Raw genomic sequence first — 19,929 nt, 5'->3', positions numbered from 1 at the left:
CTCTTTTGCAGCACCATCTCACTTGGCTTGGATTAGAACAAAAAACGTTCCCATTCTTCCCCAGGGACTGTAGTGCAACACCTCCCACCAAGCACTGTACACTCCACGTAAGGCAGAACACTCCCTTGATTATTTCTTCCCCTGGCCCGAACTTCTCTTTATGTAGATATGGGGGGAGGGGCAAGGAGGGTGTGACTTATATTAACAGAGTGACCTTTAGGGGGAGATATCTAGCTCTCATAAATATTAGCTTGGGGTAAGAGAGGTACTCAGTAGTAACTTTTAGTCCTCAATTTGGAGCCAGCTTTAATTCTGAAATTTTAGGACACTATGAAGTTGGTGCTATGCTAGGTGCTTTCTCCAACTTATTGAAATTATAATGACACTGGTACCTGGTTTTATCTCTTTCTTTATTACAAGTCTATGATTTACAAAGAATAGACTATCCAATGTCATTTAGGTGGTTTGTGGAATTGAAGATTTTGTACTCTTGCCACTCTATCTCCAAAGTTATGTGTAACTGTTTTCTACTACATTTCTGTACAATACACCAGAAACACTCATTTCAGATACCACCTGGGATGAGACTTTAATGAAATTCATTGTACTTGTGAGATCTGAAAACACTGGAAGCTGAGTTTATAGCAAACTACAGTTCTCAGTAATTCTAGCTGAGTAAGGTTAGTGAATGGAAAAATAAAAATATCTCTGCTTAACCATGGTTTCCTCAAAGCTTCTTACTGATTTAGCTATAAGTCCATCTTTGTGCCTATTACACAAAGATCTGCATTTCTGAAATACTTATTGGATAGGTTTTCGGTTTAGCAAGTATTTTACAGATGCTTTTAGATCCTTATTCCTCAAGCTATAGATCATAGGATTTAGCATAGGTGTCACTACACCGTAAAACAGGGAAATGAGCTTGTCAGAAGTTTGCAACTTGTTTTCTCCAGGCAGTTCTTGAGACGTGGGTTTGGCATACATAAAGAAGAGGGTATCATAAAATATAATTACCACAGTCAGATATGCTGAACAGGTGGAAAAAGCCTTGCATCTTCCTGTGGCTGAGTTCATTCTCAAGATGGTGTAGAGGCTGAACATGTAGGAGAAAAAAATGATCAGCAATGGAAGAATTAGAAATGCCATATCTGATATTGTCATGGTGATAATACTGAGGGATATATCAGCACAAGCAAGCTTGAGAACAGCTAATATTTCACATGGGAAATGATTGATAACATTATTCTCACAGAAAGGCAATCACATGGCAAGAGATGTTTGCACAACTGAGTTGATTCCACCGGACAGCCATGACACAGAAGCCATCAGTACATACACCACCTTGCTCATGATGACGGGGTATCTCAGAGGGTTACAGACGGCCACGTAGCAGTCAAAAGCCATCATGCCAAGAAGCAACATTCTGTTGACACCATTGCAAATCCTAAGAACATTTGCACTGCACATCCAGAGAAGGAAATGTTCCTTTTTTTGAGATTAAGCTCATCCAGAAAAGAGAGGTTTCCCAGGAAGAAGTACATTGGGGTGTGAAGATGGGAATCAAAGATGCTTGCTATTATCAGAACACCGTTGCCAATTAGAATCACTAGATACATAATTAGAATTAGAACAAAGTCAACTATCTCAATCTTTGGGTATCCAGAAAGACCCAGAAGAAGAAATTCTAGCACAAATGTCTGGTTAATTTTATCCATGTCATCCACTTTCAGTATGTCAAAGGAAGATCTAATATAAAATATATTCACTGCCAAGAAACAAATGTTACATGTTACATATTACCTGAACATTTGATTTTTTAAGAATGAATTATAAGGAGTGTTGGCTTGAAACTCTGACATCCAGCTATCTTCAACAATGTGTAGGACTAGAATACAATAAAACTGGGAAGGATGGAAGCACCTATGCCCATTGCCAATATGTGAAGATCTACCTATGATCAAACAAACATACAGAAGTAACCTTTCTTGCTGTTGAAGCCTTGTTCCTTGGTTGAGGTTTCTAAAACTCCTGACTAATTAGCAACTATAAGCCGGACTTCATCTGCCCCAGAAAGTAAGCAGTGGAGATGGCAAGAGACTACTCAACAAGGACTGGAAATATGACTCTGCAATTCATTATGGTCAAAACTTCACAGCAACTTTGATGTTTTTGGTGCATATTTCTTTCTACGCCTGACACTGCATACTTTATATTAGGCACTTTAATTTTTTAATAGACATTAATAATAATAAATTGAATAGCATAAACTGAAATTTAACATCTGTTTAAATGTAGATAGTTGTTGATCTCATTCCAGCTCCTCTTAGTATCTTGTGTGACTGTTCCCGTGACAAGACCATTGCATAGATCAGATCCACATGAATGCCACACACAGTCTTTGGAGAGTATTACATAGTCTCTTAACTTACTCTCTTTCTGTGGCTTCAGCATATATCTTCATAATTTACTCACTTAAGTCAATCTAAGAAAACAGCAAGAAGGTTTAAGTATTTTATATAAATAGGTATACACATGTGTATATGTACTACTACTTTATGCTTAACAAAATACAATTATTGTTTATATTACTCCCATTTTTTCAAACATTAAAACATGAAAATTTTCCAAGGTTAACCTCATAGTAAACAGTGAAGTAGAGCTCAAAGCTCAGATCAAGTGTAGTTCACAGCATCACTAATTTTTATATACACATGAATCACCTGGGTATCTTGAAAAGCTTTAGATTCTGTTTTGGTTTGGGGGCAGCTCCTGAGAGTCTTCATTTCTCATAACAGCCCAGGGTTACACTTATGCAACAGGTCTTGAAAGCACTTGAGTAGCAAGTTTTTAGTCTACACTGAGCTGGCAGATTATCCAGATATTTCTGATACAAATGGATTTTCTTTTGCCTTATCATGTGGATTGGCATACCAAACTGGAAAATGACAAGAACATATTCCTTTTGTGTTTTAGAGAAAATTCAATATTCATATACTCTTAAGAAAAAAATACTATTGAAAGAGTTAAATAGTCTTAAGGAAAAAATATTATTGGAAGCATTTTTTAAAGCAGGTTAAATGTGTGCCAGACTACTACAATAGCTTTTGAATATTACTGACAGCCTATCTTGAACCCAGTCATATTCCAAGCACAGTAAGGATAAATAAAAGAATAAAGTGCCTCCCACTACAGAGCTCACAATTCAGTTAGGGATATAGGAAAAGTATATATAAAATATATTATGAATATAATGACATTATGTAGCTTGAGAGAAATTTACAGATTTTCCCATAAGGAAAAAGTTTATGAGAAATAGCTCACGCCAGGGAGAATTCAGGAAGAGTTTCAGAAATGGGCTGGATCTGGAAGCAGGGAAAGAATTAGACAAGTTTGGAAGCAAAGAAGGGGAGTATTCAAAAAGTGAGAAGGTGAGCAAAAGTTAGGAGTAAATGGATTGGCAGCACATCCTTTTTGGACAAGAGTTTCCGTGGTGGAGTGGTGGCAAGCACATCTCAGAAGGAAAGCATGGCAGGTGCACCGAGAGGCTCTGAAGTCAGAGAATTTGGCACATCTCTTTCTTTTTTTTTTAATAGATCTTTATTGGAATATAATTGCTTCACAATACTGTGTTAGTTTCTGTTGTACAACAAAGCGAATCAGCCATATGAATACGCCATGTCCCCATATCCCCTCCCTCTGGAGCCTCCCTCCCATCCTCCATATCCCACTCCTCTAGGTCATCGCAAAGCACCGAGCTGATCTCTCTGTGCTATGTTGGCAGGTCTTTTGGTGGGGAAGGAGTCTATCATTAGAAAGCACAGAACGTGGGTTGAACGCTTGGATCCTGTGATGTTAGTACCCGCCAAATTTGACATCACACTATAGGATTTTATGAGATTTTTAGCAGAAACATAATACAAGGAATTAAGATATTTAGATTAATGGGTTTGTCACATTACTGATTGTATGTGAAAACTGACCTTTCCATAATCACCACCACATTTGACATTGGTCAAAATCACAAGTTTAGCCCTCACGTGGGCTAATAGTGTTAAGAATTTCATTACAGCCAATTTTCCCCCACTCTGCCACTTAGTTTGCCATGTGATAGAAGTTGGGGAAATTACTGTAGAGCAGATATTACTTAGAGTCTGAAGTCCAACTCAAAAGAGGGATTCGCACTACAGGAATAATTTAATTAAGAATACACAAGAGAAATATCACAACTTTGAAGAGAAAGACAATAAGGGAATATAAAATCACAATTTTGGAGATGAAAACTTTAGCCCAAATGAGATTGTAAATTTTTATTTATTCATCTTAAGACCAGAACTTTCTTTAAAGAAAAAAAGAGGGAGGAGAAATCTTCATTTTTGTTGCCAAATCTTACTTTAGGATCTTATGTGCCATATTTTAGGCTTGAAATTAGCTCACTTGGCTGGTGTCACATGACTAATAACAGGAGGAGGAAGTATCCAAAGTCCATTGTCTTTACATTACTACCCTGCCTAACTGGTAGCATTAAAATTTCCATAGAAATCATGTGTCAACAGCAGGGAATGGTTAGTGAGAACTTTAGAGAAGTAAGGGTCACAAAGGCTACATTAATTCAACAGTGCCCAGAGAAAGGAGGCAATGATTCAATACTTACTCTACACTACTTCTTATGACAAATCAAAATTCTCCCCAAGAGGGCTCAGAAATTGGTCAGAGGATGTACTGGATAAGGAACATAAGCACCCCTGATCAGACCAGTCAGTAATGCAAATGGGAGAAGACAGCAAGATTTACCAGGACACATGAAGATGTTCTAGCCAGGTCCTTTGGGTCCAGGACTACAGAGCCTGTTGGCTTCCTCTTCCAGACAACTGCAATGACAATGCATCTGAGGCTACCTGAATTGCTTCTCCCTGCCGTCTGCTCCAAGCCTTTCCCTCCTAGGCAGGAATCCCCTCACTAAGTCAAACCCACCTTGACCCAGGCTTGTCTTGCTACCTTTGGTTTACTTCTGCTCCCAGAGCTTTAAACTGTTTATGTTGTTATACTGTGAGGTAACAAGAGACATGGGGGAAGGAGCTTGCCTGTCTTGCTCATCCCTCTACACCTAAGCCTAATACAGTGGTAGCACATAATAGATGGGTTCTGACTGAATAGATGAAGGCTTATTTTCTAAACTCTGAAGCATTTTCCCTGTGCAGCATTTGTGGATTAATTATCAGTAAAACTTTAATATGTCACATTTGTTCATCTGTAGCAGGCTTTAATTTTTTAAAGTATCTTTCAGTTAGTATTAACAAGCTGCCATCTTATACAAATAATTACCAGTTTATGCATTATAAGTACAGAGGATCATCTAACTTTTATTGACACAGGTTTAGCATAGTGGAAAAGTATCTCAGACTAGAATCAAAGTCTTTTGTTTGAGGTTCTATGCTTCTAATTTATAGCCTCAGTCTTCTCATTTGTAAGATAGTGATAAAGATACTTGCCTTACTTTCCTTGCAGGGAGATTTTAAAGAAACAATGTGGGGCTTCCCTGGTGGCACAGTGGTTGGGAGTCTGCCTGCTGATGCAGGGGACGCGGGTTCGTGCCCCAGTACGGGAGGATCCCACATGCCGTGGAGCGGCTGGGCCCGTGAGCCATGGCCGCTGAGCCTGTGCGTCCGGAGCTTGTGCTCCGCAACAGGAGAGGCCACAGCAGTGAGAGGCCCGCGTACCGCAAAAAAAAAAAAAAAAAAAAGAAACAATGTGATACCATATGGAAATTACTTTAAGGATTAACAGACATTGTACAAATAATAATGAAATAATTATAATGATTCTCAGCTGTATTTTGGTGATAATAAATTGATACCTATATTGCATCAGGTTATTCACATTACAAATACTGAATCATAGCTTTAACTATAGACTGAAAAGGTACAGTTTCATGATATTCAACACTTACCATTACACAGATAAATTATTTCCACCTCCTAAAAGAACCCATTACTTCCTTTTTCGTACTTATGTCAGCATTATGAATTAAGGTCAGGTTCAACAAACAATGCCAGATCCCACAGATGTGGAAGAGTAAATATTTGTTATGCAACAGTTTTAATTGTTCCCCAGTTCCCAAAGCAATTTAAACTTGCAATGAGAGACCTGTGGAATGTAGAAACTTCTGGTACCTTAGGGACAGTGTCCCACAGATACAATTAAGAATGGTGATGGGAACAAATTGTGGCTGAACTGAAGCTCCAAAATGAAATGACATTCTCCTACTCATGTAACATATGAAAACAGGGGCAAATGTTCACCAAAGTAACTATGAAATGTGAGAGCTTTTTTAGTTCAAATTATGATTACCAAAATAAAGTTAATTCAAAGTCAGGAATTACTATTCAAATGATAATTACCAAAATGAAATGCTTGAATTGAAAATAATCTAGATATTACAAATGAAATAAAACAGATATTTGCTGTGAATTAAATGCATTCATTTAACATTTTTGCTTTTTTTATAGTCATCCTTTTATATGAGTTAATTTGGTTCAGGAAGGCATCACCTTTTTTTGGAATGAAGAGAGATACCAATAAGCAATAAAATAAATAAATTCACAGGACAAAAGGGAATTCATATGTTTAAGGCCACAAAAATAAAGAAGAGGAGGAGGAGGAGGGATAGAAGCGAAGGAGAGGAAGAGGGGGAGGGGAAGAAGGCGTGAATTCAGATAGGTAATAATTCATCACCGAATTAAAGTGTTCTAGGAAAGTCTATTGAGTTATATTGTCGATAGTAACACTGAACTTTGGCAAAGTTATTCTTCAGAAATGAAAAAGAAATAAAGACTTTCCCAGTCAAACAAAGCTGAAGTAGTTCACCACCACTAGACTACCTTACAAGAAATGTTGAAAGGTGTTCTTCAAGATGAAATGAAAGGATGATAATTAGTAACATGAAAACATATAAAAACAGACAACACATTGGTAAGGGAAATATATAGTCAGTCATAAAATTCTAATTCCATAATAAGATGGTATGTTAGCCACTTAACTACAGTATAAAGACTAAAGGAAAAGACCATTAAAAATAACTATAGCTACTATAATTTGTTAACGAATACACAATATAAAAATAGGTAAATTGTCATGTTAAAAACATAAAGGGGGGAATTAAAGGGTAGAGTTTTGTATGCGACTGAAGTTAATTTGCTATTAGCATAAAACAGACTGTTATATGTTTTATGTGACCTGCATGGTAACTACAAAATAAAAACCTATCATCATTCACAAAAGATAAAGAGAAGGGAATCAGAGCATATCATAGGGAAAATCAGCATCCATTTAAGTAGGCAGCAAGAGGGAAAAAAGAAGAGTGGAAATACATAACAGTCATAAAGTAATTCATAAGATGGTTATTAGTAAGTCCTTACATATCAAAGATTACTCTAGATAAATGGATTGAAATCTCCAATCAAAAGGCCAGAGTGGCTGGATGAATTAAAAAAAAACAACAACACCCAACAATATGTTGCCCACAAGAGACTCACTTCAGCTTTAAGGACACATATGAACTGAAACTAAAGGGATGGCAAAATATGTTCCATGCAAATACAAACCAAAAAAGGTTAGGAGCATCTATTCTTATATCAGATAAAATAGACTTTAGGACAGAAACTATCATGGGAGACAAAGAAGGTCATTATATAATGAGAAAGGAGTGGACTCATCAAGAAAATATAACAATTATATATATGCACCCTACATCAAAAACACCTAAATATATTAAGTAAATTCTAACAGATCTGATGGGAGAAATAGAGAGTAACACAAAAATAGTAGGGGGCTTCAATATCCCCTTTCAGCAATGCATGGATCATACACATGGAAAATTAATATGGAAAGGTTGGATTTAAATCATACTTTCAACTAAATGGACCTAACAGACATATAGAGAACATTCTATCCAAGAGCAGCAGACTATGCATTCTTCTCAAGTGCACATGGAACATTCTCCAGGATAGATCACAAAACATCTCGATCACAGGCTACAACACAAGTATTGGCATATTTAAAGATACCAAGGTACCAAGTATCTTTTATTCATACCCCAATGGTATGAAATTAGAAATCAACAAGGGGAAACCTGGGTAATTTACAAACATGTGGAAACAAAACAACACACTCATGAGTAAGCAAAGTATCAAAGAAAAAAATCAAAAGGGAAGTAAAAATATATTGAAATAAATGAAAATAGAAACACAATGTACCAAAACCTATAAAGTACTGCAGAAGCAGTTCTTAAAGAGAAGTATATAGTGATAAATGCATATATTAAGGGAAAAAAGAGTTCTCAAATAACCTAACTTTAACTACAAGGAACTAGAAAAAGAACAAATTAAGCCCAAAGTTAGCAGTAGGAAGGAACACATAGAACAGAGTGTAAATAAATGAAATAAAGACCAGAAAAACAAGAGAAAAGATTGACAAACTAAGAGGTGGATTTTTGAAAAGATAAAATTTATAAAACCTTTAGCTAGGCTGACCAAGAAAAAAAGAGAGAAGACTCAAATACATAAAATCAGAAATAAGAGACATTACAAATGATAGCAAAGAAATACATAGAAGTAATTGATGAATTCCTAGAAATAAATATCTTACCAAGACTGAATCATGAAGGATGGGAAATCTGAACAGACCAATCATGAGTAAGAAAATTAAATCAAAATTATAAACCTCACACAAAGACAGACCCAGGACCAGATGGTTTTACTGGTAAATTCTACCAAACATTTAAAGAATTAATATCAATCCTTCTCAAATTCATCCAAAAAATTAAAGGGGAAGGAGAATTCCCAAACTTATTTTAGAAGGCCAACATTTACCCTCACACCAAAGCCAGATAAGGACACTATAAGAAAAAAAAAAAAAACTACCGACCAATATCCCTGGTGAATATAGTGCAAAAATTCTCAACCAAATATTAGCAAACCAAGTTCAACAGCACATTAGGATCATATGCCATGATCAAGTGGGATTTATCATTGGGATGCAAAGATGGTTCAACATATACAAATCAATAAATGTAATACACGACATTAACAGAATAAAAGATCAAAATCACATGATAATCTCAATAGAAGCAGAAAAGAGAATTTGACAAGATACAACATCTTCTCATGATAAAAAATTCATCAATAAATTGGGTATAGAGGAACATATCTCAACTTAATAAAGGCCATATATGACAGAACCATAACTGACATCATATTCAATGGTTAAAGGTGGAAAGTGTTTCAACTAGGATCAGGAACAAGTCAAGGGTACCCACTCTTGCCACTCTTATTCAACACAGTACTGGAAGTCCTATCTAGATCAATCAGGCAAGTAAAGAAATAGATCCAAATTGAAAAGGAAGAAGTAAAATTATCTCTATTTGCAGATGATATCATCCTATATACAAAAATATCTTAAAGACTCAACCAAAAAACTGAACTAAGCAATGAATTCAGTAAGATTGTATGATATAAAATCAACATTCAGAAATCAGTTGCATTTCTATACACTAACAATAAAATATCTGAAAAAGAACTAAGTGAAACAATCCCATTTACAGTATCATCAAAAACAATAAAATATTGATACTTAGGAATTAATTTAACCAAGAAAGTGAAACTACAAGACCTTGATGAAATCAAAGAAACTGAAGAAGATACAACTGGAAATATACTCCAAGTTCATGTATCAGAAGAATTAACATTGTTAAAATATCCATACTACCCAAGTCATTTATAGATTCAATGCAATCCCTATAAAAATTCTAATTGCATTTTTCACAGAAGTAGAAAAAAATCATGAAATTTGTTTGAAACTGCAAAAGACCAAACACAGACGAATCCTGAGAAAGAAGAACAAAGCTGAAGGCATCACACATCCCAATTTCAAACTATACTATAAAACCATAGTAATCAAAAGAGTATGGTACTGGCATAAAAATAGACACATAGACCAATAGTATAGAATAGAGAGCCCAGAAATAAACCCCCACATATACAGTCAAAAAATATTTGACAAGGGATGGGCCTCCCTGGTGGCGCAGTGGTTGAGAGTCCGCCTGCCGATGCAGGGGACACGGGTTCGTGCCCCGGTCCAGGAAGATCCTGCATGCCGTGGAGCAGCTAAGCCCGTGAGCCATGGCCGCTGAGCCTGCGCGTCTGGAGCCTGTGCTCCGCAATGGGCGAGGCCACAACAGTGAGAGGCCCACATAACACACACACACACACACACACACACACACAAAAAAAATTTGACAAGGGAGCCAAGAATACTCAATAAGGAAAGTATACTCTATTCAATAAATTGTGCTGGGAAAACTGGATAACCATATGCAGTAAAATGAAATTGTACCCCAATCTTACACCACTCACAAACTTAACTTGAAATAGATTAAAGACTTAAACATAATACCTGAAATTATAAAACTCCTAGAAGAAAACATAGGAAAAAATTTCTGTGACATTGGTCTTGGCAATGATATTTTGCATATGACACCAAAAGCAACAACAAAAAAAATGAACAAGTAGGACTACATCAAACAAAAATGCTTCCCCACAGCAAAAGAAATAACAACAAAATAAAATACAATCTACGTAATGGGAGAAAATACATGCAAACAATATCAGATAAGTGGTTATTATCCAAAATATATAATGAAGTCATACAACTCAATAATAAAAAGTAAACAGTCCAATTAAAAAATGGGCAGAAGAACTGAATTGATATTTTCCAAAGAAGACATACAACTGGACAACAGGTATATGAAAAGATGCTCAGCATCATTAATCATCAGGGAAATGCAAATCAAAACCAAGATCAGATAGCACCTCACACCGGTCAGAATGGCTGCCATCAAAAAGACAGAGAGAAAAGTGTTAGACGTGGAGAAAAAGAAAGGCCTGTGCACTGCTGGTGGAAATATAAATTGCTTCAGCCGCCAGGAAAACAGTATGAAGATCCCTCAAAAAATTAAAAATAAAACTACCATATGATCCAGCAATCCCACTCCTTGGTACACCTCCAAAGAAAATGTAAGCAAGATATTTAAAAGATATCTGTACTTGTATGTTTATTACAGCATTATTCACAATAGCCAAGATATCGTAACACTAACTGTCTGTCAAGGGGTAAATGGATAAAGAAGATGTGGTACACATAGAAAATGGAATAATATCCAGCCACGAGAAAGAAGGAAGTCCTGCCATTTGGGACAACATGGATAGACCTTGAGAGCATTATGGTAAGTGAGATATCAGGCAGAGAAAAACAAATACTGTCTGATATCATTTACATGTGGAATCTAAAAATTCTGAACTCATAGAAACAGAAAGTAGAAAGGTGGTGACCAGAAGCTATGGAATGAGGGAACTGGGAAGATGTTGGTCAAAGCATATAAATTTACAGTTAGAAGATGAATACATTTTGGGAATCTAATACACAGCATTGTGATTATAGTTAACAATATTTTCTTATATACTTGAAAGTTTCTAAAAGACTACATCTTAAATGTCTTACCACCAAAAAAAATAATTATGTGATGTGATGAAGGTGTTAGATAATGCTAAGTGGTATTGCTATTACAATATATAAGTGTATCAAATCAACATACTCAAGCTTACACAATGTTACATGTCAATTATATGTCAATAAAAATGCAGAAGAGCACATAAAATATATAGATTTTGAGTTTTTCAGGTTGAACAGAGAGAAAGATGTTTGGGAAAGAGGACTCAAGTCCTGCCTCCTTTCAACATCCTTTATTCCTGTGGTGGTCTTTTAGTAGAAATTACTACTGCAAGCAATAACTATAAATAGTAAAGCAATGTATAACTTCATAATATACAAACTATAGACAGCATTTGAGGAACTAAATGAAAAATTGTCCATCTGCTTACAGGTATACACTCTGAGTGTCCACCATTCTCAAGGCACAACTTCAGATAGTTCTGTGACACAAAAAAGTAAAATAGAATGTTTTCTGCCCTAAGTATTTTTCAGTCCCTTTAGGGAAAATTGTTGCATAGATATATATGTAATATATATATATATATATATATATATATATATAATATATGTATACAGACACATACACACACCTCACAGTCAATGATAATATCTTTTTGTTCCTCACTCAACCGTTAAAATGAAGATAATAATAGCATATATCTCATAAGATTGTAATAAGGATCAGATAAGTGAAATACATGAAAAGTGCATAGAAAAATGCTCCTTGCCCCCAACTCAATTAGTATTATTTATTATTCTCTGGTATTAAATGTCAGATGCCTGTGCAGCATAAATTATAGCATTTAGAGTGAACTAAATTTAGAAAAAATACGTAGGTTAAGAAGAAATTACCAATTTGAAAAAGTAGGCTTATCTGAAAAAGCTTTAACAGAAAGTTATTGAGAAAGGAGGATTCATTTCGGGAGCAAAGGTTGAGTTTGAATGCAAATCTTTGTTATTAAAGTCAAAGAGGAATTGTTTTTCATAAAAGGTTACATTCTGTTCCATATGCTTCAACTCTGACTTGGACCTAGAGGGAAAATAAAGTTCAGTTTTAATTTTTTATTGACATTTGTCATTTTCAATTGTTTACATCATTCTAACCTAACTTTCCTGCATCCATTACAGGGTGGGGATGCAAAATTCTAACAGCTCATTTCAGGCTCTTATCAGTGCAAGATGGGTCAGTGCTGCAAATAGATTGCAGGGGCAAGAGTCACAAAAGCTGAATTTGAGATCTTTTTTACCTTCTCATATACTGGCTGGACAAACTTCAGCAAAATATTTCAACTTTCAAAGTCTGAGGCTCTAAATTTGTGTAATAGGAATAACTGTACTAACTCATGGTAGTATTCTGAGAAACACATTAGATATTTGAAAGCACTATGCAAATGAAGGCAATTTACACAATTAATCGTGGAAAGTTTTCAGATAATTTCCCCCAAAAAACAGCAATACTTATTAAAGACTTTTTTCTGTTTGGGTCTTAAATCTTCAAATGTTGTGAGAAGATAGACAGTGATATATGTTTCATGTTTGAGTCGTATTACAAAAGGAACATACCAATTATATAATTGGGTCTAACTACATTCCCCCTGGGGTGTTGGGAAGTTTATCATCCTCCATGCTTACATTCCTAATTTTACTTTGTTGCAAATACTGGATCCCTCCCTGGCTTGCCCCAAAATGCATTTAAACTGCCTTGCTATGCTAATGGTTGGTCTTTTGGAGGACATTTCTGGAGCTCAAAATGTAAAGGAGCAGTTAGATAACCCCAAAGGTCCCAAGAATCTCTGGATTACCTTACATATTTCTTTTCTGAGATTGAACTAGAAACTCTGGACCTGAGAGTCAGAATATTTTAAATAGATTCATCTATCAGTTTTACCTGAGGAATAAACTAATGATAAGTCAAAACTTGAAGAAAATAATTACAGCACCTTACTTTTTATCCAATGCTCACTAATATCCCCTCTCTTTATCCTGAAAATTATTACATAAAATGGAAAGCATTTCTTGAGGCTGTAAAGCAAAAGAATACTGATTTCAAATCAAGGAAAGGAAACCATTCCTCAGGCTCAGAGTTACATAAATGTCATAATGTTCCATATTCTTCTGTTGTAAATGTGGTTTTTCAAATTAAGGGTAAGATATCAATTTTAAATGCTTTAACTGGATATATTTATTTTTTCACTTGTCAAGTTTTTATTATTTAGTGTCATAAAGCTTCATGTTATATTTTAGACCCTTACTGGGTCATTTTCACAATAAAGATCTTAGGTAGGAATTGGCTTCATTTAAAGAAGAGAAAAAAAGAAGTTCCAAATCTTTCAGTTTCAAATCTAGGTACTCTAAAATAAAATTCAGTGCTCTTTGCTACATCTGCCTCTTCAGAAACATTTATTCTGCCTCTCCTCCCCTCCCCAGAGCAGATGGAATGAGAGCATTAGATTCCTTTAATTGGTGATCTTAGAGAAATTATTGCAAAACAGATGTGTTATCTGTTATTTTCTTTAGCATCTAAACAATTTGAATGCTATTATTGGACCTATAATCTGCTGCAAAAATTAATTCTGTCCCAAACGTGCGGAACTGCAATGCAATCATTTGACCATCATCAGCAGTTGCTATGACCACTGTAATAAAAAAATATTTTTTTAAAACGTTTTTAAACGTAGCTGAGATACCATATCACCTAAATGATTATACTCAAAATAATTGTTGAATTCAAATTAAGACAAAAATATGATTCCTATATCTAACCCTCTAAATACGAATAAACACAAACCACCTCTTCCATGAACCCTTTCGGGAAGCTCCTTGGGCCAGGATCACTGTAATCAGTACCTCTTTATCCTAGTGCCCCTGAGTTCCAGAGTAAGCTTTGACTCCAGAGAATAAATTATGTAGAAGCAAAAATCTACCACAGGCCCTTTATCTCTTGTTTTGATTATTTGTGACCTGGATTAATCTACTAACTTTGTATGACAGAAATGTTCCAGGAAAAAAAGAGCATCTATTCTATCTATTCCTACATTGTGCCAAGTGATATAATTTGTAGGAGAAATTCGGCTTAGTGGAACAAATTTGTGGTTGTCCCGTTCTCCATACATCTGTCATTCTGTTTGGATTCCAAGTTTACTTAATTTAGCCTCTCTCCAATTGCTATTAAAACCAGTATGATTAACACAGCACAACTTTTCCTGTCTGAGATAACACAGTGTTTTGGAAAGACTGTGAGCTTTAGAGCCAGTCAACACTTGTGACTTCATTTGCTCACCACCATCCTTAATTATATTGCCTGGCACACACTAAGCCATTGCCATATATATGTTGAATGAATTAATGAACAAGCATTTGGATATTGCATTTCACTTGCAAAGCGCTTTCATCATGTGATATCATTGTATTCACTCATGGAATCTATGAAGAAGCTATTGGTAACTTTACAGATGAGTAAACCTAGACTCTGAAAAGTAGTGCAGCCCTCACTTCCCTAGCATGAGAAAGATCTAGAATTTGAAATTAGGTTTCCTAAGAATGTAATTTTGGGCCTCATACTCTTTTTTTTTTTTTTTTTTTTGCAGTACGCGGGCCTCTCACTGTTGTGGCCTCTTCCGTTGCGGAGCACAGGCTCCGGACCTGCAGGCTCAGTGGCCATGGCTCACGGGCCCAGCCACTCCGCAGCACGTGGGATCCTCCCGGACCGGGGCACGAACCCGTGTCCCCTGCATCGGCAGGCGGACTCTCAACCACTGGGCCACCAGGGAAGCCCCCCTCATACTCTTTTAATTCCAACTAATTATGACCCCAGTAAGAGTCAAATGTGTTTTAAGTTCCTAATCTAAGCCATAAACTTAGTATATGTGATAACAGTTAAATTCAGAACAGGCTGCTCCACTATACAGGGGAGCCCACAGTTGCTGAGAAAAGCTTAAAAATGTGAGCATAATGTCACAGAGCTCTTAAGAGACGTAGCCAGATGTTTTTAAGCTCATGTACATTTGACTACTATTGCTTATAATGTTCAACATATCCTAGGGCATATGGAGGAAAACTGACCACCAAATGAACATGTTCTTTTTCACCCAGTGAGCAATACCTCCATAAACTCACTACTTCTAGAAGAGAAGTTTTCTAGGGGTAAGGGGTAAAAGCTATTAAAAAACAACAACAAAAAAAAAGCAGGAATAGTAGAAGGGTTAGGTTCCTATGGCCCCCAGGGCATCAATCTTTCAACTTATAAATGGAGATGTTTTTCTTTTTCTTTGGATATCTATTGAAGTTCCTTTCGTTCTTGGAAGTGAAAAAAAAAAAAAACCTGAAAAACCCAGGCAGAATGAAGCAGTTATTATTACTTTGGTTACTTTAATAACTAAAGCAATCAGTTAAGACTTAGCTGCAGGGCTTCCCTGGTGGCGCAGTGGTTGAGAGTCCGCCTGCCAATGCAGGGGACACGGGTTCGTACCCCGGTCTGGGAAGATCCCACATGCCGCAGAGCAGCTAGGCCCGTGAGCCACGGCTGCTGAGCCTGCGCGTCTGGAGCCTGTGCTCCGCAACGGGAGAGGCCACAACAGTGAGAGGCCCGCGGACCGACAAAAAAAAAAAAAAAAAGACTTAGCTGCAAAGGACCCAACAGAGCTTTAGTCTCACTTCAGACTGATGCTGGATTCACTTTAATTTTCACAGACTGTTACAGGACTGAGCTGAGAACCCACAGGAAATGGGAGGACCGTGTTTCTGCCAAGGGAATTAAAACTTTTTGATACCAAATTTGACCTAAAATGAACTACTGTTTGTCTAGTTCCATACAAAGATGAATTTTGATTCAGGTTCTCTACAAGCTAGAGGAGGAGCCAATGATTGTCCTGAAAAACAATGTTTACAGACCCACCAAGCACAGGTCACAGTTCCATATTGGTGAGAAAAGCACATGACCCTGAAGAATGCCTCTATATTAACCTTTTTTCTGAGTTTTAATCTTCTATACTCCCTCGGTCAAAATTCAAAAGGTTCCAAATTGCCTGGAGAATAAATTATAATTCCTGAATACTCCATTTAATATACCTCACAAACTGGCAAATCTTTGTTCCTCTTTTTCTTTCTTTTTCTGTCTATTGCACCCATGTACATTGTTTTCTTGTCTAGAAGCCCCACTGATGCATTCTGGTTTCAGCCCATTACCTAAGACTATTCCTCCTCAGCTGATCAAGGTCAAACTCAATTGATGCAATGAAATATTGCCTTAGCCCTCTCTCACAGGATCTCCCCTTCTTTGAAGTCTGATTGTACTTACTCTTAGAGTTCGAATAAAACATGTGCAGTGATTCAGAGGCTTCCCCCAAGAGAAGCTGTCAGGCTTCCTGCCAACAGACCTCACCAGACAGCAATACTGTGTGTTTTGTTGTTGTTGTTGCTGCTGTTTTTTTAACTAAGGTCCACATTCTGTTCCTTAGCCCTACAAGACTCAAAGTTGATTGGTTAAAACAAGAAGCTAGATCTCGTTCACAGGGGTTGATTCACACTAGCTCACAGATACTACTATGAAGCAGAGTGCCATCCTTTACAATGTGAAACCTAGGCCAAAGTGGAAGTGCCACTTCATTCCTTTGCTCAGTCCATTCTTTCCTTCTATACAGGTGACCTGGATGTCTGCTTCTCATCAGAAGGGGGAAACTAGGGCAAATCAAGGGGATTACTTATATGAATAGCTATTTACTAGAATCAGGCTAAAAGGAACGCCAGATTCATCACTCTCTACATTAAGTATAACCTCTCCAAGGTTATACTTGACTTAAAATCTGTTGGATGAGCATTGAATGAAAGGAAGTTCCCAGGGTCCCTTTCATTCTCCGTGCTAAGCAACCACTTAATGACTGATTTTTTTTTCTTTAACTAGATTGAAAACTCTATTTTTTAAAAAATGCCTTGTCTAACTAAGCTCTAACCTATTTTTTTTTCTTTTAAGTGCCTTCATGTTTTTCTTCCCATCCATTATGTGTTGTTTTTATGGTGTGAGAATTCCATTTTCCTTTCATGTAACTGTAAAAATACTTAATCTGTGACACTCTAAACCCATTATCACAATGTTCTCAGAGAAGTGGACAACCACATTCTCTAGAAACTGAGTAATTTTTATGTCACTTAACAGTAATCATCATTTTCATTCAAAGATGTCACTGCTCATCTGTTGAAACACAAGATAGACCAAATTTCCCCATCAGATGGGGCATCTGCACTAAGCCTCACATTGCCTCAGATACCTCTGCACAGAAGTATGCTTGCCAGATTGCAGCCAAAAGGATATCAGCCCTAGGAAAATAGCATCATTTTTTTCTACTCTTGCCTATAATGTATACATAGCCAAAAGTGGTCATCCCTCTCTAAGGTCAAACACTACCCTGTTATGAATTATTTAATGGTGAGTTTCTATAGCACTCTGACACTTAACAAGGCACTTTCTACTTTACCTTCCTAAGAAAGATATGAGACTAGAAAACTGATGCAAATAGAGAATAAGAAGTTAAACTAGTTACAAGGTACTTCTGTTCACATAAGATTACAGAACTCATCATTCCAGAGTTAAACTATAATAAATTCTGTGAATGTGGGTGGTTTGGATGAGAATCCTTTTACCCATAGATTTCTTTCCCTTTTTTTCTTTAAGCCAGTCATGAAGAATATAGGCCCCAGATTTCTCTCACATTTAGATGCTAGGAACAGAAAAATAAGTATTTCAAGAATTAACGATACTACCAACCCTTACATTTACTTTGGAACTCCAGGTGAGAACTAGTCCTGCATTCAGAGTAAATGAATTTTTTACAAAAAAAACAACATTCACATTTCCTCTGAGGAGCATTTCCGACAGAATACATTCTTCAGAGCTGCCTTCACATCTTTGTTCCTCAAACTATAGATGAGGGGGTTGAGCATAGGAGTCACAACACCATAGAAGAGAGAGATGATTTTGTCTGTGACTTGTACTTTGTCTGCACCAGAGAAGTCTTTAGCTTTGAGTTTTGCATACGTGAAGAGGATGGTTCCATAGAATATAATCACCACTGTGAGGTGGGCAGAGCAGGTGGAAAAGGCTTTATGCCTTCCCTCTGCAGAAGGAATCCTCAGGATGGTGGGGAGAATGAAAACATAGGAAACAAAAATGAAAGTACTGGAACCAGAAGAAAAATCATATTAGCAACAACCATGCTAATAACATTTATGGAGATATCAGCACAGGCCAATTTTAAGACAGCCAAGATTTCACAAGTAAAATGATTAATGACATTATCCCCACAGAAGAGAAGCCGCATGCCAAGAGACATCTGCAACACAGAATTGACACCCCCTGCAATCCAGGACCCAGCAGCCACAGGCACATACAAATTCTTGCTCATAATGACAGGGTATCTCAGAGGGTTACACATGGCCACATAGCAGTCAAATGCCATCATGCTTAGAAGGACACACTCTGTGGTTCCCATAGCAAAGGAGAGAAACATTTGCACTCCACACCCAGAGAAGGAAATGGTTTTCTTTGAAGCTAAGAACCTGCTGAGAAATAAGGGAATAGAAGAACTGGTGTAGCAAATATCCAAGAATGATAAGTTACTGAGGAAAAAGTACATGGGGGTGCGCAGGTGAGAGTCACAGACACAATGATGATGACTCCATTTCCCAGCAGGATCACCAGGTACATAAATAGCACCAGCAAGAAATAAATGGCCTCAAGCTCTGGGTAGCCAGAAAGCCCCAGTAGGACAAATTCTGTAACAGAAGACTGATTGGTCTTTCCCATGTTAATATTTTCTTTCACCAAAAGGAATTCTGCAGCAGCCAGAATACACGTGCATGTTACCGCAGTGTTTGTAAGAGTTATTTGCACCCTTAAGTGGCTTCCCTTATGGGTAATGTGGACCTATAATTAGATACACAGATATAGCATAAGAACATATTACAATCCTCTAAGCTAAGATCAGTTAGACTTTTAGAACACATGAAGGAGGCTTTAACTCCAAAAAAATATGCCCTTGTTAGAAAACAGATTCAGAACACATACAACTGGGTTAGAATTGTGTATCTCACTTACATTATGAATTTGAAATTATTGTGAATGCAATGTCACCACAACATTTTGACCAAACAATCCAAAACACAACCAATGTTAGCCTTAGCAAAAATAACTGTTCTACAGTTACTAAAACATAATGGTTAGATGTAAATCCTGATTCAACAGTAATTTAACCTCAGTGGCAGCATTGCTTTGTGGCTAGAAGAACAAACTGAAGAGACACATTATTAGAGAAATGATGTTTGGTTATTTCTAATTTGGGGAGAAATATATACCTGCGATATCCTAAGAATATTAATCAAAGGCATTAGTAA

The 19,929-nt window shown here is 36.7% G+C and overlaps 1 long non-coding RNA gene and 2 pseudogenes across 1 annotated transcript in view; all 3 read right to left on the bottom strand.

Annotated features, from left to right (window-relative positions):
* The window catches only part of LOC137227611 (olfactory receptor 13C3-like), a 31,123-nt pseudogene extending 29,408 nt beyond the window's left edge, over nt 1–1,715 (bottom strand).
* The window catches only part of LOC137227613 (uncharacterized), a 435,344-nt gene that overhangs the window by 365,680 nt on the left and 49,735 nt on the right, over nt 1–19,929 (bottom strand). The gene's annotated exons all lie outside the window — the stretch shown is intronic.
* Nucleotides 18,312–19,342, bottom strand: LOC137227005 (olfactory receptor 13C7-like; annotated as a pseudogene).

The sequence above is a fragment of the Pseudorca crassidens genome, chromosome 7 (genome assembly GCF_039906515.1).
Source record: "Pseudorca crassidens isolate mPseCra1 chromosome 7, mPseCra1.hap1, whole genome shotgun sequence".
NCBI classification, from domain to species: Eukaryota; Metazoa; Chordata; class Mammalia; order Artiodactyla; family Delphinidae; genus Pseudorca; species Pseudorca crassidens.
This window is presented reverse-complemented; position numbering and strand designations above follow the sequence as displayed.